This window comes from Varroa destructor, unplaced genomic scaffold (genome assembly GCF_002443255.2).
Source record: "Varroa destructor unplaced genomic scaffold, Vdes_3.0 BEIS01000002.1, whole genome shotgun sequence".
NCBI classification, from domain to species: Eukaryota; Metazoa; Arthropoda; class Arachnida; order Mesostigmata; family Varroidae; genus Varroa; species Varroa destructor.
In genome coordinates this window covers 23,991,784-24,013,981 of record NW_019211455.1, presented here as the reverse complement: position 1 = coordinate 24,013,981, position 22,198 = coordinate 23,991,784, and the positions used below count along the sequence as shown (strand labels likewise).

At 39.5% G+C, this 22,198-nt stretch overlaps 1 protein-coding gene and 1 long non-coding RNA gene across 4 annotated transcripts in view; one reads left to right on the top strand and one right to left on the bottom strand.

The window, feature by feature from the left end:
* The window catches only part of LOC111244675 (E3 ubiquitin-protein ligase RNF181-like), a 112,248-nt gene that overhangs the window by 57,588 nt on the left and 32,462 nt on the right, over positions 1-22,198 (top strand). The gene's annotated exons all lie outside the window — the stretch shown is intronic.
* LOC111244876 (uncharacterized) lies at positions 5,063-19,172 on the bottom strand. Of its 3 annotated transcripts, none has more exons than XR_002671100.2 (5): positions 19,043-19,172; positions 10,614-10,781; positions 9,904-10,432; positions 8,826-8,972; positions 5,063-6,271 (listed from the first exon to the last, which is right to left on the bottom strand). It is a non-coding gene; the product is annotated as an uncharacterized LOC111244876 (long non-coding RNA). The 3 variants fall into 3 exon arrangements; XR_015321243.1 differs by having other exon boundaries at positions 10,229-10,432; XR_015321244.1 differs by lacking the exon at positions 9,904-10,432.

Sequence of the window (22,198 nt, the reverse complement as noted above, 5' to 3'; positions counted from 1 at the left end):
GCTAATTTTTCGGGAAGGCGAGCACCGCAATTGATGAATAGATGCTGTTTCTGTCTGCCTAGCCATCATTCGCTTAGTTTAATCGCGCAATCTTCACGCTTTGTGCCGGCGTGCGTTGTTTCGTTCACCGTTGCCCCTTGGCTTCGAAAACTTTCGAGTCTAGACAAATCGTCTAACCGTGTAGAGACGCAAATTCGTGCAAGACTACGCTGGAAACCGCAGGTAGTCAGTGGGGGGCACCATAGTGTCAGCAGCGACTACTGAAATAGTGCACATCCGACATCAAACGATACGTTCGCTTCTTTCTGCCCGAAGATGGACGACTAGTATCTACTCGGTAAGCTGACTTCCGATGGAAACGTTGACAATGTCCGCAATGCTGAAGGAACGATAGACCTACAAGATCATCGAACGTTTCACTCTGTCGTTGAATAAACAGGTGATGCCAATGCTGATTAGCCAGCCGATCGATTTATTTAATCAGATTTAAAATCGATTATTATCAGATCTGCTTAATGCGAACAGAGTTAAGCAATAACGTTAAAGGAGACCGACATGAAGCGCGCCATTATCTCTTAGGTTATTTACCTCATGTCGATTCTAATCGTTTGAATAGCGTGTTAGTAAATAAATTTCAGCGATGATTTTTAAAGTAAACTAAACTCTAGTAAATATATGGCCGATATCTGTTTCCGCAGGACACGCAATGAAGAACGTACAGTTACGCAAACCAAATGAAGTACTTACGTTCAGATCAGTCTTGCTAGGTTGTCCATAGTGACGGGTATGCTTCCACCTGCTATTGCTCGAATGAAGGCGTAGGCCGACCAAGAGTAAAGATTTAAACTGTTTTTTTTTGTCCAGAATTTTACGCGGCAAAATTTCGCTTCCGCTGGGCCTTACCGCATGCAGCGTGTCTAGCCAGTACTTTATCTTGTGTACACCTATCGATGTCGCTTGATGCACATTTACTATTAAAGGGTTATCTGAGAATGGATACCTTCTGAACAATGAATTAGTATAACTGCCGGGAATGTCGCTTATTACACATATTGAGCATTTCATTCGAGTATAGTTTTAAAGACAACTTATGAGGAAAAGCTCGAAAGCCTGTGCCGACAGTGTACGCTCGACGAAACACGTTTCAGAGTATTTAGTTTAAACTTAACTAGTGAAAATATACGGTATGCTCCAGCAGGTGAGTCTTAAATTAACACGGTACCTACGTCAACTGATCCCCAAAAATAGTCTCTAAGGCCTGATACCGTTAAGTAAGTGGACCTGTATGCTTGTGTTGAAGAGGCTACGCTTACTTTGAGATTACCGAAATAATTGGATTATACGAGTGCAGTATTTTTACATACGTGAAGCTCTATAGATTGTTGCTTCTCTATGTACGCAAAAGAGTATCAAGCAGTCGTGTCGGCTTTCGACATTGCTCCAATTGAAAAAAATCTTTCGGAGGTTCATATTGTTTACTTTATATAGTCCTGCGTATTTTGTACAAAGTTGGATAATCGATTGGCTACATTGTTTATACATATCTTATCAAGTTTGTTATCACAACTTTTACTTGATTAGATTTCAGGACAGGGTTGAATTCTTAATTAGTTAGCCCATCTCAGACCAAAATGTACAGTATTTGGATATTGTTGATGTCATTGGCAAGATAATGCCTTGAAGTAAATAAACGAACTTATAAAAGATTATAGATTAAACCTCGTTTTTCAACACTTAAGTTAAATTTAGTATATGCTATTTCGTGCAGTTTAAACGATTCGACTTATACCACGATTCATTCCACTTTGAAAAATGTTATCATCTTCATCAGCAATTATAGTTACATGTAGATGCAAGTAGATATTCGGACAATTTTGCACCTTAATATATATATACCATGGTTGTACAAGGGCATAACGAAATCACGAAACAATCGCTCAATAGCCACGAAGTTAACCGTTGGCAAAGTTTTGCTGAAGCTTAAATATCTAATCGTTTTTACAGTAATAATAATAATTTAAAAATATAGCGAAAACGAAAAGAATATCGATATGTTTAGTGTCAAATAGAAAAAATAAAACACTTACATTTTTAAAGTTATTCAATTATTATTACTAATTCAACTCGTACTCCACCTGGACTTTCTTCAACCAATACTACAGACCAGTACCGTATATAAGCAGCTTATTTTTTCCAATGAAACTTTCAAGATAGGTCCCGGGTACATTACGAGCAAGGACTGTATTGAAATAAGTATGGCGTCGGTGTAAACCGTGCGGTGAGCTCAGATTAGAATTAGGATCATTTGAAAAATTCACTCACTAACTATCGGCTGGGAATTCGGGACCTCACGATTATGAGTCTAGCAATTAAATTTACACATTTAATTAAATTGTAGGTATATTTGTAAAAGTTTTATCAGATTTATATGATGTTAGTATATTATTGATGCGGGGATGATGTAGCAACGTTGACTTCTGCCAGTCCAGCATGATAGGTGTGCCTCGAGGATTGGGTAACCTGCAATGAATTTGTAGGTCAGAATAGAAACAAATTAGTGTCATCTTCGCTACTAACTGATTTTATCTTTTCATATAGTTACAGTAACTGCCTTATCTGAAAAAAACACGACATAAATTAGCGACACCGAATTAAACGTTTGTACGGCAGATTACTCTGAGCGTATACCTCTTGTGTACTATAAAAACACTCTTTTAGCAATTGTGAAAAATTTATATTGTAAATATAAAAATAAATAGCTGTAATTTAATTAGTTACTTACTTCACTCTCTTATTATAATACTATATTCGTAGCCATGAAATCTTTAAAGGGCTCTTTGAACCAGGTTCACATCCGAACCTCTAAACAAAAAAAAAAACCAGCCAAACACCTTAAAAAATCTTAGAATTAAGAACGAACTCAAAGAAAAATATAGATCAATGAACAAAAAAAAATAATAATAAGGATCACTAGCAATTAATGACCATTAAATCGTTTCGCACTCACAAAGGATGAATATTTGTCCTTATTTCTGTTTTTTTTTTTTTTTGAGTAATAACAATAGCCCAACACCAACGCAAATCAAAACATTATACAATGTACATATTGAATATTACAGCAGGCTATAACCGCACATAGTATGACTCTTTTTCAGTATTTTTTAAAATATTGATCGATTTGTTTATGCGAAACAATGTTTCCCCACATTGTTCCTGACGTCTGACACACCGCTGTGATTCATGTCATTGGACCCGCTAGCTTGCAGTACAAAACTCGCCACGTTTACGCACGGATTCGAACCGAAAGCACCATGTGCCCCACATATTATCATACGACAGCGCTCCCCACTGCGCCATCACCATGGCAGCATCCCATGGACGGCTTGCTCCTAGAAACATTAACTTCTTCATATATAACTTAAAATAGAGAATTATTTAATAAACTGGTAATTTGGTATAGATGCTTCGGAGTATGCTATTTCTCAAAAGCCGTGGCTTGATTTCGTATTATTTCTCGCTATCAAAAAAATACATTAAAATATTATATTACAAGGCGGAAGGCACAGATTGTGCAGTACGATAAGTTTTTTCAACTTTATAGCTGTAAGAGCAAAATATTCTCGTAAAATACCATCGGTAAAGGGTTCTTGATGTGCGTAGAAAAAAAATCATCTTTATATCGATTTCCAGTTATTTTGTATTCTAGCCTAGATATACCCTTTACAGGTCACACAAACTAGCCATGTGAGGTCATAGCCTTAATGTTAATTTAGAAGTCACATTCGAAATACATTAATAATAGCTCTTTTATTCTCATACTTTGTGCATGATGTATGCTATATCCAAAAGAATAAATTATCGTCCGGTAATTTTATGGCAAAAAGTTTATTTTACCATTTATAAAATTTTTGTTCATCGTCGTAGACTTTACCGGTTTAAAAAAACATCTTGAAACGAAGCTCAGACAGGTTACTGCGCAGACTCATACTATGTTATAATACGAATCGTGATACATCTCGTTCTCTACAGTTATTTGATCAGAAATATAGTTGCTTGAAGGTGTACAACGTCAACAACGAATTCTCCGATGTAAAAGACTATCGTTTGTTGAAGAAATAGACAGATAGATGACATAATATTTTAAAAAAAAACAATCGTATTAGTAATACTAGACACTCGCAGAACGATGCATTGGCTATTTATATGTCATTAACTTGATGCCGCTGTTGCTTCACACTTGACGTCAGCTAAGAAGATGCCATGAATATGTCAACCTAAATAGTTGGGGAACGTGTCGTGACAATTAGCTTCGCTGTTGTGTAATCATTTGTCTCGATAAAATAACCGCTTTCCTTCACTCTCTTCTTCACCCCTATGAACTCGTCCCATTTCTCCCTCCATCTATCTCTCTCTGTGTGAAGGCCGACTCAAGTGAATCGCGGCTGATGTCCCGCTCCAAACGTTATGATGACCCGCTTTGCAACACTTGCCTCCTTGGTACCTCTAATTCTCTCTCTATAGGTTATTGTGTTGTAGGGGCGTGTGAATACACTATCCGATAACAAAGTGTGGTTCAAATAGCTTTTCTGTAACGTTTCTTCGTGGGTCCACGTTCCAACGCACAGCTTATTGGAACTGCGTCCAGTTCTTAAACATACGCGTAAGTAACAAGGCGCCGAGATATCTGCTGAGGTTACATTTCCGAAATGCTATTTTAATATGCTAAATGTGTCGATATTTATGCCCTATACAGGCTTTAGGTGTTCCACTAGTCGGCTGACCCCCATCACGAAAAAGAGTGTTTTTATGTCCGAAATCAGATTTAGACCAGCGCATGTTGCTTAGGCTCAATAGACGAACATATTACGCACTCCGCCATCATGGGGATGCCACTTTATTCCTATTTGTTCCCTAATTTAATTTCATCAACGTACAGCCCAGATATGTTTCCGACGATATTGCATGTGTATTTTGTTCATGAACAGACGAGAGTTAACCTATCCTGGCACGTACGTGCTACGACGTGTCACAATTTACACAATTGCTTATTGTTTTTGCTAAATTGTAGGAAATTATTAATAATTTCTTAATTAATTTTCATCGATTGGTATTATGATATACACGCGCTTAACAGCTACTCTTAAGAGAATATTTCATGATTTTGATTGACGATAGCAAATAGTACCTCGACAATAACTACTCAAATCGTTATATGAAGGCCTTGTTGCGGTGGCTGCATTGGTAAACAGCAGACGAAGCTGGCGGACGCAACTGATCCAGCACGATGCAAGCTTTCTTCTTGTTCATGTATTAAGTCCTGACAGTCTAGCTAGTAAATCCCCGCGTGCTTTGTGCACTGACGTCAAAGCGTGTCAGATGCCTACCTGCACGATAACGTTCATCGAGAACTATGCATCCAGTATATATATATTTTTTTTATAGTATACCAATTACGAGTTTCTAATCTAAAACGATCTCATTAATATGAAGCTTGCTTTATGTGCAGTCATATAGCAAATTAACTAGAGCGATTTACGTGATAAAGAAGGCTATCATTTCTGCTCGCCTCGTCGCACTCGTCTCTCACTTATCTACTGGGAAGAAAATTGTTTAGACGCTGAAAAAGACAGCGGCCTACTGCAGGTTCCATAGACTAATTAAGTAGTGTTTAAAGATTCGCCAACACGGAAATATCTTCCATACTCTTCATTTGCAAATGTATTAATTGTTGTTGTTGTTGTAGAAACAATAACTAGGAGCAGTTCCCAGGTAAAACTGCAAGATCCGTTCCGCGAACTGTGTACAACAAGCTCACTATAGGGTTATCATGCAATACTGAAACTATTAGGAACAGGGCGTTCGATATTGCTCCGTTATTTGTCATTTACTTTTTTTTTTGTGTTTAGTTGGAACAATTAGCCATGTACTAACCGCTACCATAAATGGTTCGTCAGGTCCATCCTTCTGCATCAAAAACAACAAGAGTATGCAGACGCATATGGCTTTATTTAGGGAACTAAGAAGATTTTAGGTCGTTCGGAGCACTGCACCTTTAGTTTAACGTATTACACGATTTTTTATCGGCAAAATTATAACGTTTATGATCAGTCTTTTTCTCAATGTCGTTAGCGTTTGTAGGGGATGGGAAGCTTTGCGTCCCTTGGCAGATAGGGTGCTCTTTTTGACAGTGACGTAACGTAAGTTGTTCGCGTTCCTTGGCTTCTCCTGATGTTTTCGCGAATTCCAGGTAAAGGTTTCGATCCCTCTGAAACTTCAAAAAAAGTTACGAAAATGGAGAAACTTATTTCTGTGCAAACAAACAAATATACAAAAATAAACGAGAAGTTTTGAGTTCCACCTAAGAGATTATCCGAGAACTTAATTATGAGTTTAGTGAACGTCTAATTTTTGTTCAGTAGGAAAAGCTGTGCTTTGCACACCAAGGAAACAGTAAAGTCTGCCATGAATATATAAAGTAGGTATATTAAGATATATTACTTACACTTAAATGTAGTGAAGTTATACGAGCTATAAAAAAGTGTTTGAGATAGTTATAATGTATGTGGCAACTCCAACAACCGAACGGTTTGTCTTTACTAAGGTCGTAATTCCTATAGCATTTTCAATTACAGCCTTAGTGTATAGTCTATGGTACATGTGTAATATACGAATTATCTACATCGTGTCCAATAAGGACACCACCATTACCGAATAGAGCACAGCTGTTGCGCACAGACAAGGTATACGTATATATACCGAATAGGATACGGAACCTAAATTGGGACAAGCTTCACCGGGCTGATTGTCGTGGCAGCCCTGTGCTCATACGTTACATTTTCGCTACCATAAGAAAGCCAGTCCTTTCCAGAACAAAACAGCGGGCTTATCATGGTGGAAGACAGTGCGTCGGTTTCGCATACTAAGCGAAGGTCACCTTAATGCAGTCTTTTTACACTGGGCAAAGCCCTACCAAGACTAAAAAAATGTCTTTATTCCTTACAACCAACAGTCTACGCCCTCCTTGTTTTCACGCAATTTTTTAAAAATTCGAGGAGGATTTTCGAAATTCAAAGATTCTCAGTAGAATCCAGATTTAAAGGTCTAAAAGCTAATCAAAATAGCTTAAAACGCCATTTTTAGTACACCTGGGTGTTTAATATAGAAAGAGACAGCCATTTTAGAAAGGAGGATATTAATTGCCAGCTGGGTCGTCTAAATAAGGTCTAACTGTTAATTTCTTTCTTGAAATTATTTACCTAAACCCTTTCATTTTTAAGACTTTGGCCTGTCAAAATTTAACTTTGTTGGAATATCTGCATAGTGTATGTTAAAATATCATTTGCAGAGTAAAAAGAATATTTTAGAAGTGATTAGGTCTTAAAGATAGGTTGTAGTTGCGGCGTATGGTCGTGTATTTAACATGCGTGGCCGTCAGAAATGACTCTTCTAACATATACAAGAAAAAAAAATAGTTTTTCTTAGATGCGATTTTAAGAAGGAAGCATATATATATATATATATATATATATATATATATATATATACCGAAAATAAAAAAAATAGTTTGACGATAATACGCTGAATAAGTGTAGGCGTTACTACGAGTGTTTTCATACACTACGTCCTTGTCTACCTTGGGCGGTAGACAAGGACGCAGTATCCAATGCAAGGGCAAATAGTACATGTAGTACTATTTGCCTGGGCGGCTAGCGTTTTTGGTCATAAGAAAGGTTTTTGAGAATTCTACGAACATATTAGCTTTGAGCCAATATGATTACTTTGTGAGTGCCGACCAAATTTGATGATATACTTGTATTGCGAGCAAATCAATATTGCGATGTAGACGATTGCTTAGGCTGAATTGAATGGGGATCAACGTTTTTTTCAGCTTAGGCTTAAACCTCAACCAAACTGAAAATACATATACTTTTTTAGACAAGCTGTTATGCACTAAAACAATGTGCTAGTCTATCTGTGTCTAGCGTCTTAAATCAATTTATATGTTTTGTACATTTTTCTCGAGTTATAGCGCTGTCCAACCATTTATTTCCTTCGCTGTGTTAGTTCGTATTCATAAATGAGCAACGACTATTCATTCATAGCGCATATTGTTAGGATTACCTTAGCTAAAGGAAAAACTGTAGGACCTCACTTTGGTCTAGAAACTGCTCTGGGCAATTTCGCGTCGCTACATCTGCTTATCTTTTTGGCAGACCCATTGAGAATTAAAACGTTGGTGCGTCAATAATACATGCACTTCTGGCAACGTTACCATGAGTGCCAGGATTGTTTTACTTGCTTCCATTACTTGGGAGCACAACGGATGTACTAAAGCATATCCGGTAAACGCCAAGATCCGTTAAATAATGATCCTTAAATTAAAAAAAAAAAAGTACATTAAGTTATCAGACGCTGGGGTGATGTTGTGTCCATCGAATGTGTGCAGATCTTGTAAAAGCTCCATTACGTTGCCTTCAAGATGCAGCCTTCAAGGGGAGCGTATCCTCAGCTATCTGCTGAATAGAAATATACAGGTGCATCGACATCTGTGAAGTCTGAGTTACACTATAGAAAGGTGTCCAAAACTAGGGCGGTCAGATGCATTTCCACCATCCTCCATACTCTTGCCTTCTTCCTCTACTGAGGCAGCGGAAATAGAGTTGGTTTTACCTTTTGAAAGCTCTGCATCCCGCGGACCTCGGCCCGTCACAGCCTGAAGTCAAGATCGTTCGAAGAAATCAGATGCATCGGAAAATCGCTTTTTTGAGGGCGTAGCAGACGAGATCTAACGTCATGTCATGTTTCACTACGTGCTGAGTATATACCTGCAGAGCTACAAGTCGACGTCAGCAGTAAGCTGTTATCGAATTTAGCCAACCAACGGGATGCACTGGAGCTCCAATTCGCTTTCACCTTGTGCGCGCCGATTCCACGTTCGAGATGTAGTCTCAGCTTTCAATTGAGGTCACAGCCTAACAAATAAGAGAAATAGTACGAAAAAAAAGCAGGCCGTAGTCGAGATATGATCTAGAAAAACATAATTTATTATAGCAAAGTAAAAAAAAACAGCTCAGATAGCTAGTGTTTCATATGAACGAAACCAAAGACAATTTGCCTAGGTTGGCTTGAGGATTCACCGGAGACGTGGTCCAATCCGCTTGTGATCAAATCGTATCGCTTCCGATCCAATTCATGGTATCTCCGATATCGCTAACCCAGCTGTATGCGTCTCCTCCAGCTATCCTGATTTTTTTAGGACCTAAGGAAGCGAATCATAAAGCCTGCCTGCAGATAGGACGCATTTTTTCCAATCTGGCATTAAGAAGAGCATATTGTGCAACTCTACAAGATGCGTCGCTGATAAATCGAACAATGTTGTGGGGATCGAAGAGTTCCCACTTAGGCATGCGCTGAACAGGTTGCTTCGTTTAGACGATCGACTTTAATCAGCGGGGACTAAACTGTTAGGTCAATAAATCGCTCATAGTGGGCTACCTAGACAATTCATAACAATAATATCGTCTCAGCGCCAGCACCAGTCGCATTCTTGTCAGGTAGCCTTAGAAAGTAGCATCTCGAAGGCGGTATTTCGGATACACTCTTTTTCTGTTCTAGGTATAATGTTTCGTATAAAAACGCAGGAAAAAACAAACATTTGAATTGGTCAGTTAGTGTCCCTATCAGCTGTCAATTGAGAGTCTAAGGCAATCAAATATACGGTGGCTGCAAAATCAGACTTCTGACTAAGCGTGTGCCGCCTACATAAAACAGGTCAAACGAAAAACTACTGCACAACGTTCGTCAGTTTTAACAAGCGGCCTTTGCTTTAGTCGAATTGCTTCAAGGTAGGAATTACATGTAGCAAATCTCTGATTTCTATTACGACCGATATGATTTATTTACCTTAATCTTTTGCTATTTACGTTCCGACATTCGTATCCGCGCAATTCAACTCATATAATAATCACAAGCTAAATACCCGAAGCAGTGAGTTACGTTATGTGGGAAGTTTACAAAACACACGTGGACGTTGGTAATGTGCAACAAACACATTGACTCCTATGTAACTAACAAAGGCACAGGAGATGGTAAATATTTGTTAGCAGAACCGAACGCTATGAACACACGGACAGACAGACAGACAGAGTGGGTCATCTTCATTCACTGATGACGATAACGATGAGGGTGATCGACCAGCGCACAGAGTATATTGGATATAAATACGTACAAGATCAGCAGCTGAGTAAACAAATATTATTCTGCCCGTCAAAGCTTCTGTGCAGATACGATGAAGCTTCTATAACAGTGACGACGGTAAGGGTGAAGGCTGTGCCAGTTGTTGCTAGAGGACCAGCAGAAAAACTGTTGAGCGATATCGCTAGTTGACATGTCTGCTGTATACGTAACACTCTTCATCTTGCCTCGTGATGTGCTGTAAGACCCGATCCAATAGCCAAAATAATAATTGCAAACGAAAGTCACTGGCAACTCTTAATGAGATACATAAATTAGGCCAGCTCACAGGCCAGTGGCCCTATCGCATTCCGTCAACGGAAAATAAAAAACGTAGAGAAAATAACAAGCAGGCGCAAGTTGCAGTCTATGGACCTTACCGCTTGTTTATATCATGCGGATGATTATGATGAAGGTAACTAAATGAATGGTCGGTGGGACGCGATCAACAACAGGAGACTATTACGAATATTCTGCATTGAGCTGTCTCAAGCAATAAGCGAACCACAACGTTCTTGAATTGACCAGCCAACTAGATGGCACACGGGCTGTAAATACAAAGTAATTAGAAATAACATAAAATATGAGCTTTGGATCACACATGAACTGTGCAAACCTTGACAGATAGGAAATATTTAGAGGGTTGAGAAATATATGTTTCGGAGAAATGCTATATGTTTAGGAACTTAGCTATAACCTTTGTTGAAAATTCAATGAGTCATTTTTTCCGGTTTGATAAATATTTATTTAATAGTCCCAAGTCCCCCCTCCCCTCCCCCGCTTCCGGATACAACTGCTACACAAATTTGACCGCTGGGATAGTTTTAGGAATAGAAAAAAATTCGCAGGGGGGGGTAGGTTTGGTGGCTAAAGAAATTGGGTTAAGACACATATGAAGTCCTTTCGAGAAGCGTTGTACGTATAATAAAATGTGAACCGATATATTGTCGTAATAGGACATTTAATGTTGCAGTTTGGGTCTGTTGGATCAGAAGGACTCGTGCAATCTTCTTAAAGCGCCTCAACAAACTCATAATAAATAATTCTCCAACTGTATATGAGAGGCTCTTTATTGTTACCCTCCGTTGCAGGCCTTCTAGGATGAGGGTCGTCCCTGATCGATTCCTCTTCATCGAAAGCGCTTGTTTGCTTGAACCTTACTCAGTCCTGGTTGCCGAACGCGTTCTACAAAATGTTCCGCAATGTCTATGCGGCTGTCTTTTGTCACACAAATGCTTATTATTACCTTTCTTTTTTTCGAAAACTTAATCTTACGGAAAAACGCTCGAGATTGCGCCAGATTGTTATGAAATTTCATTTAGGTCTGGCAAAACTTTTTAACAAGACAAACGTGAATTGCAAGCGATTATTGAATGGAGCAGTTGTTGGAACGATTCACTCATATTTAAGCAAAGAATTATATATACACAGGTACTGAGTTGTGTGTTTCACATTTTTTGATAAGGGTTTATTTATCTATAAAGGCACAGGGCTTAGTAAGGGACTAGTATCCTGCTCGACTACACAATGTAGGAAAAGTTTGCCTTATCTAAGTAAGTGTGTGTTAATCTGCCCTAGGGAGCACGCCTAAGTAATATTTTGCAGGTAAGTGCTATAGTTAAGTATGGAAAACTTGCAACTGTAACAATACAACGTCTGCTTTTGCTATAAATGAATAAAGGGTGAACGGAAGCCACCGTCAATAAGTGAACACCTAGAGCATAATATCACTCGTGTGAAGAAGGCTTTAATACTAGGTAGAAAATAATTAGATGGCCGCTATGCACGTGACTCGAATTGATTTAATTGTATGCAAGGTAGTACATTAGAACAGGATGTAAAGAGAAAATTGTTCCTAAGCATGGTGATTCAGATGACTTTGTTTATTAACTTATGGATGATCCCGTGCGTGAAAAACAACTTACTCAAAAATATAAAAAGCTTTAAATTCTACAAAGATAATGCGAACGGAACGAGTACGTAGCTCGAGGCTTTGATTTTGCGTCCAAGGCAGCAAAATCTATTTTGCTATATGGTAAATTACTGCTACGTATACCAATATTTTTCTGTTTCGGCTTGACCCGGCTAGCAGTCTCGTCGGAGTGAATGATTTTCAGGCTCGAGAAACTTTTTTATTTGAACTAACTTAAACATACCCTCCGTTATCAGAGGCCATTTTTAAGCTTCCTTTGACGATTCGATGTGTAGTGGTCCTCGCGAAACCGCCAGTTTTGGGTACGACGCTTTCCGGATAGCCCTGAATTTCCTTTAAATTCTACATTGCACAGAATCGACGTTTTACTTTGTCCTAACCCTAAACACGACCTGGCTTATGTCTATCTAAAGCTGAGCCGTTTTGTCAAATCCTTTACAAAGCCGCCGGATGGTGAATCTTAATAGGGTTTTTTTGTCATACTGCCACTCGCAATAGATGTGTCTTTTGCAGACATTAATAAAAAATCTATCTTCCACATGCAAATATAAAACTCATTTTCGTCGTTACTCACTGAGACCACTAACGGTGAAGTCATAGGCAGTATGCTACTATTTCGTGAAAACATGTGGCGTATGGAGACAGAGGGAAAGCTGCAAGGTTTGTTAAGAAATAGATGCGAGCAGATGATCGTCCTTGTAGATAAACAAAACTATAGGGTAAAACTACACGTAGGGGCGCAGTCATATTATGAGAGATATGTAAAGATTTCATTAGCATTATTATAAGTACATGTAGGAACGTCTCAAGGAAAACAAGTCTCATCTTTTATGGTGGTACGTTGTTACGCCAGTGCCGTCCTGCTTTTCAGAGCCTTTTTCACGAGGAGGTTTATCACGGAGGCTTACAGAACGTGTGATTCGACAGGCAACAGGAAAAAGGGGGTATCTCTTTTGGTCTGACATGTTCATCATTCTGGCAGCAACATCCGTCGAAGTCTTTATCGGCGTCGTTGGCTATACATCACCCAATTTTTCTACCCATCGTTCTGTCAAACATGTCTGTGTTGGCAATTGTGCGCAGGTCGTGTGTGTGTTACAGATTACTTCGTGTCTGAGCGATTGTTTACGGATAATGACAATCCATACTGGAAAAGCACACCGTTGTTTAGAGCCACGCTCGTGGCATCGTTATCCTCTGTTGGCCAGCGTTACGCTAAGTGCTGTAATGCTGTGGTCCTTTCCGACATCGGCCTTTTTCCTCGTCTTGTTGTGCTGCTTCCATTTCGCCTGTTTTCTGGGTTCAGACCAAAGAGGAGACGGAAACGGAAATGTAGGTAAGGGGCGTGGCGTGTTTGCAGGTGGAAATGGACAAAAGGGAGATTTGTGTGCTTTTTGACATAGACGTTGGATCTAAAAAAAGATTGTTGGTTATTGTTCCAGCTTTACTGTACAGTAGTTGTTGTTGTTGTTGTTGTTGCTGCTATTAAAGGTGCAGTTAAAGGTGCCTCGGCATCAGTGGGTCTTCGTAGCTCCGACCAGGAAACTTACTAAGTCGGAGTCGAATACCGATATTCTCAGTAATTAGAAGATGCAATGCCGGCTGTGAGTGCTAAGGAGAAATAAGTGACGAAAATGCTAGACAGGAAAGAATAAGTTATTATTGCGGTTCTTGAGATCTCATTTAAAGGTCAATTAGAATGTTCTAGATAAATATGTGGCTTGTGTTTATATTTAACGTAGAAAAATTACCAAAAGGTAGGCTGCCACCTCTGCCGCAATAGCAGCGGGATCAGAGGACGCGTTGTGCGTACTCTGTTGGTCTCGATTGCAGGGAAGACATACATCCGTATCGGAATTTTGAATAAAGCATTTTTGTGGGCCTTTAACCACCGCTCACATACATACGCGCAATATGAAATAATAATAACGATACTATTCTAGAATTGCAGACAATGTCAGTGATAAAACTTGGCCGGTCTCAGTGAAATAGAGGCAAGTATGCGGCTTTTCGTTCAGGATCACTATCTGATAGGTTTTCTCGACTTCCATTTATTTGCTTCGGAACAGATACGGCATGCATTTATTTTTATGCGTAGCACCAGATGGAACTTCTGTCCAGCGGGGGCATTATGCGATGCTGGTTTAGTCTATGTGTGTAGCAATTTCCAGCGATCCTCGCGAAATGTGAAAATTCGGGAACGGTGCAAGGCAAAAGGCATCCTATGGTACACAACAACCGTAGCTGAAACGTAGGGCCATGCCGACTGACTTCTATTTGTAGCGAAAGCTAGTGATATGTACAGTGGCAAATAAAAAGCTAACTTCGCTACTATAGAAGTTATTCGACATATAGAGATCATATTAGCTACCTCTAGGACAAGCAGCGCGTGTTTGTTGATTTTCTATGTGTTAATAATAACATCGTTAAACGAAGATCAGAAGTCTGATCTTGTCGGGGACACGCATTAACTGTTCATCGCTGCGTGAAGGGCTTTCATCGTAACGTGCACCCCCCTATCTCTACTCTAGGAGGGAATATAATACGTTTAAATTAAAGGAAAAGATAGATTATAATGATTTTGAATAAATAAGTTCTCTGTTCTGACAGAATCTACAATGTTTGCAGAAATGACTTTACATTAAGATTGAATTATGTAAATGTTGTTACTGCGAAAACTACATCTGACGAAGTGCAGCATTTGATTTGGTCTTGTGACCTTTTTCATATGCATACATTTCTAAATTTGAGTAGAGTCTGTTCGAAGGCATAAGAGGCGAGACAACTTCCACTTTGCCCCCTCCTGGCACGGCTTTCTTTGAAAGCCTAAATACAATTTTTGCTTTTCTCTGAAATAAAGTGTCTGGATCCGCTATTTATATGCAGCAATGAACAAATCCTATTTCTGCCTACTTAGTTGTACAATTTTTAAAGTTACGATGTGTAAGCCTCATTAGCAAACCCAAAAAAAGACATAAAATGGTTGCTAGGTTTAAATAATTAAAGTATACTTAACGCATAGCGTTGCCTATTGTGCGCTCGGTCTCTGCGATGTCTTCGCACATCTATCTAATGTCCAACTGTCTAATGTAAATACAAAGCCTAAAATAGGTACTAAATACGTATTCAAGGACAAATTAACGATACTCTTGAGAATTGTAAGCCTTTGCGGCAGCTTAGCTTACGCAGCAGAAAACTTACCATCCGTCAAGAACGATTGGTTCAGTTCCCATTTGGCTTAAGATGCCCACATCTTCAGTGTAGCTACGTGTGGAAATAGTTATGAATATGTCTACTGAGTTCATAGAAAATTTGCCAAACAATATCGACTCGCACCATGTCGTTTGCCACCTATCAAACAACGTAACACTGTCTATGCGTCTCAAAATCACATTACCGTAGCGGCCATTTGCGCACGGCCGTTTCATTGTATGCTGGTAATCACACATTTTAAAAGTTGAGCTGATCCTAAGTGGATTCGATAGTGAACGAAGTCTGATATTGACACGCATCAATAAAGGTAAGGCCAACCTGTTTATGTTAATTTGCTATGCCTACGGAATACGAGTCAACCTCGGGCGAACCTGAAAACGCGATCGCCTAATTGAGTGAAAGTGAGTTTCTCGTACAGGTGACCTTTACTGAGTCCTGTAGCCGTCGTGTCTCAACAGAAAGCGACTAGTCGTATCATATCTTCAAATGTAGAGACGTAGGCATAGTGGTCAAGCTTAATCGTAAAATGTATCAAATCAGTATGCGTCTCTCTCGGTAAGCTTCACCAGGATGGTTCATTTGAAGTGGCCGTCGAAATAATCAGTTTAATTTCAGGACAAAAACCAGGAGTGAAAATGTGTAATTGTGGTCACGGTGGACTGTTTTTACGTGATCGACTTAGAACTTGCTTAACTATTTTTCATTGCCACTGAAGTAGCCGACAGCCATAAAATATGTTAAAAATCTGCGCGCGGGACTGATAATTTCTTATTGAAATGTATTCTGCCGTTATAGATAATACGTTATATGCATTACTTCTTAAGTTTTTTTTTAAAAAGAAAATTAGAAATGTTTCAACAAACACGTTGGGAGAAACAGCAAAAGCTAAAATCTGTTTCTAAAATCATTCCCACCGAAGCAGCCACGTCTCAAAGCTAACTGCTACATTATCTACCATTATTGGTTGTGCATTACGATAGAATGCCTTTAAATTTCAAGATTACGTCCCTGGCATAAAAGCCTAAAGTGTGAGATGGATGCTTTTGCCGTGTTTTTTTTTATTTGTTTGTTTCGGAGACAGAGTACCGTTACTATCGCTGACACACACAGCTTATCGTCATAGTTGGAAAGAAACATCATGGTTATAGTATTCGTGATAATAGAGCTATGGGCTTTATTTATCGCCATTTTACAAGCCAGAAATAGGTACTGGAGTTCGTGGTCGTACTAAGAGTTTACGGGCCCATGAAGCGTTTCTGTATACTGCTTTGGTGGGGTGCTTCTGCCGTTCTGGCAGTTGCCCGCTGCGTTGGACTGGTAAAACATCTTTCGCGCATATCAAAACAAAAGTATCTTTAGACAAAAGCGCAGGTAGTTCAGGCCCATTCGAAATCTTATCGTGAAACCGACTTTCGTCTGGTATATGTCCCGAAGGGCATCTGAAGCACAGATGAATGTCAGTCAACTCTTTGGGATCCTTCTTTGAATGGCTAGCATCCTTCTCAGCGCTGACGCTTTAGACGTCAAAATGTCTCTATGGTACACGGTACTTCTCAAAGCTTGAAACTATCTGAAAACACGCTTACGTCCTGCTTCCAGTTCTATTGCAAGTAATGGTGGCGACGGCAATATCTATCGTCGTTACCTCTACTGTCTCTCAACAACGAATTGCAAAGAAATAAATATACATAGTAAGAAGTAAGTATTTAAAATATAGTTCTATTAAACGAAGTAGAGAGCTTTCATCAGTGAACATACAGAAAATGCAACTGACATATCTTGGCTATTTCTTCTTATGCGGTAGTTGTGTTACTGTCAGGTAAAGGATATTCTACTGATTTTTCCTGTATCAATGTATACATTGTTTCAAGCAGAATTCCCGGTCAATTTCAATTCAAACTTTTGGTTAATTTACGATTGAAGCTACAATTTTGACAACGCTTAAGTTATCACTGAAAGCAATCATGAACAAAAGTGTCCTATTAGGCCAAATATCACACACTTTCGTCGTCTCATTATTGCGGCATCGTCGTTATTATAACAAGCAAGATCATGTCTACTCGATTCGTTAATAACAAAGCAATCGTGAAATATCTTTTAAAAACAAGCGGGACTGAACGCACGCTGTATGTTTTACGGATAGAGAACAGCCCGTTCAAGGCAAAGGAGCCATCCACAGAGAACCTACGACCCCTACCAAAATATGTCAGGTCTGCTAATCATAAGTTTTTCGAAAACAACTTGTTTCGACCAGAAATATTAGAGGGTGTTTAGCACGGCCTCCTTTGCTCTTGAATAGAGGAACAGTCTTCAGATCCTTGATTTGTAGGAAAGGAGAGCGTGTCTAAGGCCGAGAAAACTAGCTAGAGGACGACCAAATGCTTACGCATTTTGTCGCCCTCTAGCTAGTTTTAGCAGCTTCGCATCCCCATCCAGTTTCCAAACTTTCTGGAAGCCTTTATCTAATTTAGCTTAATCTACGTACTGAAATCGATGTTATTTCTGTCCTAACGTCATTTAAATGTCAGGAAAGTATGGATGGAAGAACCAATGGTCCAGGTGCCTTTTAAGTTCACCAATGGTACCCTGAGGACTTTGGAGTTGATATCTAAAGTTAGGATCAAACATAGATCATTAAATCACATTAGATTTGTTTCTATTAGAAAACTCTCCAATGAGTTCCCATAATTTGAATGCGTCGCGTTTAGCATTATAAATTGGCGATTATACAACATAATTCTAGAAAGACGTAGCGCCTTTCTATATCTCTAAATACCATCATAATAATCTGTCTTAAATTGCTGTGTGCCCATTTTTTGATGCTATCTTGTTAACATTACGCCTAAGTTTTTGCGGATCAAAGGACGATTCGAACTTATTTGGATCACAAGTTGAACAGTCAACGTTGACCACGGCGAAACATTTATCACACTCATAGTAAAGGTGATTGGAGAGTAGTTTGCAGGTCGAGCCTATATCCACTGTGTCGCACGCTACGAACCACTAAATTTTCTACATTCGATTTACAGAGAGGTCCATAACAAAAACAGGTCGTACAGCCTAGTTGGAACTGGCTCTTTAAAGAGTTTACTCGAAGGCTACGAGAAATTCCCTCCAGCGGGAATAATAACGAGATAATAATACGAGAAGAACGGCATCAGCCAAATCCTGGAGGCCATATATCAACACCTGTCGCAGCTAGCTGTTTTCAGAAACAGCCGTGTGTATATGTTAATAACGGGACGATAATCTCTAGAGAAGAACGTTCCATAACGAAGCCTACTGGGAAGATTTATCGGAAGTAGTTGACAGTATGCATAAACAAACCAATCTGTTTTCCTCGCTCACTGTAATACCGAACTCTAATCAGCACTTGTGAAAGATTTCAGTTAAAATTAGCAACTTACGGTAAGTTAAATTACTACTCTGGCAGGAGAGTGGATTTACGTAGAGGACGGTCTTTGACATGTCAGGCTTCCAAGGCATCTTCCAGTATTTAGCAAGAACTTTTGCAATGAGCACATCGCACAGACTGAGAATTTTGTTTGCACATTGTAGAACGTTTCTACTTCATGCCGTCGCCTTTCATGGACCATTATTAGTAAATAACTAAAAGGATAAAGAGATCATTTCTACTCAGCTGCTTTGTCCGGCTCTACTTACACAAAGAAACGGTCGATCATTCGTGTCGCGATTCCGTTGAACTCAATCAATGTTGAGCGCGCAGGCGTCTGCTCCGACTTATTCCTATGATTATATCCCTTGATCTGGCGCTGAGATGCTTCTATGCAATAGTTAAATGTACGAAATATTTGTAAACAGATGCTTTCTCTTACGGGAACGTTTTAAATACCGTAAAATATTTAAAATAAGTAACATCCTCACCGTTTCTGATGTCAAAAATTTCAGTAATCTAAACAGCTTGAAGGTTCTTCGATGACGGATTAGAAATGCAAATTAAAGGATGCATTTTGAAAATCATCAAAACAAGTTGACAAAAAGATAATCCGTATGATGAAACATAGTGGCTCTTTTTATTTACCCAGGTAACGACTTTTTTTTTATCGTATCGCGTTATGGTGCGCTAAATACCGATACATTCTTCGCGAGACCTCAAGTGAAAGAAACTGTTCACCTCGCTCAGCTGGCCGACACCTACTGTTTCAGCATTTGACAGCGAAACGGCACCATGTCCAATTCTATACTTTCTGCATCCAGGATATAAAACTAGTAATTTAGCTCCATATTGATGTAGGAGCTGATTGAGATATAAAAGTATTGTATGACTTTACGTATCCGTTTGACACGCTTGATAGTTATTTCTTTATGTGTGGTAAATAGTAAATTATATTTTCTGTTATTTATTGACGAATCAGCTAAAACACTTACTGTTGTTTATTAACTATAAAGGCTGACGAACTGCGCGCGCCACCTTTTTTGCGTTGTACATAGCCATACATTCATATACACAACTTGAGGAGGCGTGCAGTGCTAATGCTGAGACAGGGAGTACAAAAGACAAGTACGGCCCAGCTCATTCTATTTCCCGATAAACCTAGCCCGGGTGGGGCAGCTCCAGGCTGTATTAACTAATTTTGCCAAAGGAAAACATCTATTCATGGCCCTCGAGGCCAGCTGAGCGCCCGTCGTGTTGCTATGAAACTCTTAGTGGGTTCAGTTGCCTGTGGGACGAATAAAGGCGATGAGAGCATTCCCTTGCCTTGTAGGAACGCTTTCGAAAGATTTGCTTTCTACACCTTTGCTTACATAGCACTTTGGTGCGAACAACGCTGGAAGTTTACTCCAAGTTAGTTTCGTATCGTCGCATGAGTAGCGCCACGACTAGTACTGCTGCAGAGCGGATGAGAGGGAAGGGAAAGAACGGATGCGTGTGCGAACCCTATACTGAGTCAGGCAGCGCCGTGCTCCTGACCTGCGGCCGCCGGCCTCAACCATCTACTAAACTACTGCTTACCTTGCCGCGACAGCCAGTGACTTAGTCAGCCAGACTTCTCTTACCCTTGCTCCTCAAGCTCCACTCATCCTTGGGAGTTGGCTAAAATTGATAAACTTTATTGCAGTATCGTATGGAAAGCAACGGGAATGAGGAGGACGAAGACGGCGACGTCGCCGTCGTCGACAACGACGCTAAAGTGAGCCGTAACGCACGTTCGAGAATATCTGTATATCACAGTATGAAAAACCGGAGGGCAGAGATGATCCTAACTGTATATTAAAACAGTACTAATCTGCTAGTGGATCTCTTTAGATTCTGGAAATAATATGGACATTCAGATTTTGGGACTGCGGCATTCACGGCATGATAAGTCTGTGTAGTTCGTATGCACGTAGCATGCTAAGAATGCTGTTATTATACATTGCGTGTCGTCTACTTAACACGCCTGTACTAGCAACAGCTTTGAACAACTCTGTATCCTAATTATCGGTAGTCCTGTTTAGCATTACTTAAAATCATGTTGAAACGTCAAGTTTAGACTGTAGCTTAATCTTGAAGCATAGTTCACGACAAAGAAGTTGGCACTAGCATTAAGGACTTCTATTGAGAAGTATTTCTGAACTTCTGCAAGTTCGTAATAGCGACGATCGTATTAAAAACTCACGAAGATTCCATCCACTAAATGAGTAAGCAAATTTGTGTGAGTAAGGTATATGTGATGTGAAAAGGCGGGAAATGTGCGTAACGGGAGTATCGTGTGAACGAGTGTTAAAGCGAACCGTAGTACGCAAATCCTATTTCTAGTAGGAACAATAGCCATTGACCCTGTAGATGTCCTAAATTTAAATGCTGTTTAATTTTTAGTATATCGCATGCGTCGGATTGGACTTGGCTTTTGAAAGTTTCGCAACCTTGCTCGCGAACTATCGACAAAAGTTTGTTCTCCTTCCTGCCCTCTTTTACAAATAATCTTTACAAATTTCATCACTAAATTTCCCTTTTCGGTACTAGCGTGCTATTATTTTACGTACAAAGAATGATTCAAAACGAAGTCGTGGTCTGATATCGTTGTACTACATCGACCAACGAAATGTAAGAAAATGATGCCAAGTGATGACTCAGTCACCACTAAGATCATTTGAGCTATTTCTTCGATTTCCATCGATGCAGTGTTTTCAGTACTTTGCCACATATCTCGAAAATCTAAACCTTTGGAAGAAGGACAGCCTTACGAGCTATTGTCCAGTCGGCCAACAAGGCAGAAATTGGCCATAAGCAATCGACAGTATATGCGCTAACCGCTATTACTTCGGTTCCTGCCTGCACCGTGAGAGAATTTGCATTGCGTAACACTCGGTCCTGCGTTTTCATTGAGAGGATTTTGGTTACCGAACAGACCGAATTATCGTCCACTAATACCTGCCTATCGCCTACAGCCTTCAGTTCATATTCGGCCTTTGAAAGGCGGAAAAATGAAATGGATATTGATTTTCGTTAGTTATCGAAACAAATGGTAGCCTCGTACAGGGTTTATAGCATCAAGCACCTGTTCACTGAGTAATCTGAATTGAAGTATTGGCGCTCCATGATATTTTCGTTTGTGTACATAAATCTATATTTTATAGATCCAGTTGATAAATATATATATATATATATATATTTGCTCGAGAAAATTCAACAGCGTCTCATTTATTATTTATTCATTGTATGATTCAAAAAGCTGTCGCTGATGTTGGGCAATGCGTGCCGTTATCTACCCGCACTCTCGGTACGTATATCCGGACTGATTCATGGCTGATAAGCGTAACAGCCATATTTCCAATCGAATTTATATATGCTGGCCTTGTTGTCATTATTATTGC